The 1,360-nt window shown below is 36.4% G+C and overlaps 1 protein-coding gene across 2 annotated transcripts in view; it reads left to right on the top strand.

Moving 5' to 3' along the window:
• The window catches only part of CD58 (CD58 molecule), a 69,735-nt gene that overhangs the window by 8,830 nt on the left and 59,545 nt on the right, over nucleotides 1–1,360 (top strand). The gene's annotated exons all lie outside the window — the stretch shown is intronic.

The following is a 1,360-nucleotide window of genomic DNA, read 5'->3' on the forward strand; positions in this document are numbered from 1 at the left end:
AGGTAGCGTGAGGCCTCCCACTTTGTTCTTCTTGAGTAATGCTTTACTTATCTGGACCTCTTCCTTTTCCATATGAAGTTGGTGATTTGTTTCTCCATTTCATTAAAAAATACCAGTGGAATTTGGATGGGGATTGCATTGTATCTGTAGATGGCTTTAGGTAGATTTGACATTTTCACAATGTTGAGACTTCCTAACCATGAGCAAGGTGTGTTTTTCCACTTATGTAGGTCTCTTTTGGTTTCTTGCAGTAGTGTCTTGTAGTTTTCTTTGTATAGGTCTTTTATGTCTCTGGTTAGATTTATTCCTAACAATTTTATCTTCTTGGGGGCTATTGTAAATGGTATTGATTTGGTGATTTCCTCTTCAAAGTTCTCTTTGTTGGTGTAGAGGAATCCAACTGATTTTCGTATGTTGATAAAGTATCCTGATACTTTGCTGAAATCTTCTATTGGTTCCAGTAGTTTTCTTGTGGATTCTTTAGGGTTTTCTGTGTACAAGATCGTACTATCTGCAAATAGAGATATTTTGACTTCTTCCCTAGCAATTTGGATGCCCTTTATTTCTTTTTCTAGCCTGTTTGCTCTGGCTAGGACCTCCAGCACAGTGTTGAATAAGAGTGGTGATAAAGGGCATCCTTGTCTGGTTCGCGTTCTCAAGGGGAATGCTTTCAAAATCTCTCCATTTAGGATGATGTTGGCTGTTGGCTTTGTATAAATGCCCTTAATTATGTTGAGGAATTTTCATTCTATTCCTATTTTGTCGAGAGTTTTTATCATGAATGGGTGTTGGACTTTGTCAAATGCCTTTTCTTCACCAATTGATAAGATCATGCGGTTCTTGTCTTTTGTTTTATTTATGTGATGGATTACATTGATTGTTTTTCTAGTGTCGAACCATCCCTGCATACCTGGTATAAATCCCACTTGGTCATGGTGAATTATTTTTTTGATATGTCGTTGAATTCTATTGGCTAGAATTTTGTTGATGATTTTTGCGTCAATGTTCATGAGGGATATTGGTCTTTAATCTTCTTTTTTTGTGTTGTCTTTACCTGGTTTTGGTATCAGGGTTATGCTAGCTTCATAGGATGAGTTTGGGAGTATTCTATCCTTTTCTATGCTCTGAAATACCTTTAGTAGTAGTGGTGTTAACTCTTCTCTGAAAGTTTGGTGGAATACTCCAGTGAAACTGTCTGGGCCAGGGCTTTTTTTTGTTGGGAGTTTTTTAATTACCTTTTCAATCTCTTCTTTTGTTATGGGTTTATTTAATTGTTCTACCTCTGTTTGTGTTAGTTTAAGTAGGTAGTGAGTTTCTAGAAATTTGTCCATTTCCTCTAGGTTTTCCAATTTGTTAGAGT

Source organism: Trichechus manatus, unplaced genomic scaffold, assembly GCF_000243295.1.
Source record: "Trichechus manatus latirostris isolate Lorelei unplaced genomic scaffold, TriManLat1.0 scaffold00073, whole genome shotgun sequence".
NCBI lineage: Eukaryota > Metazoa > Chordata > Mammalia > Sirenia > Trichechidae > Trichechus > Trichechus manatus.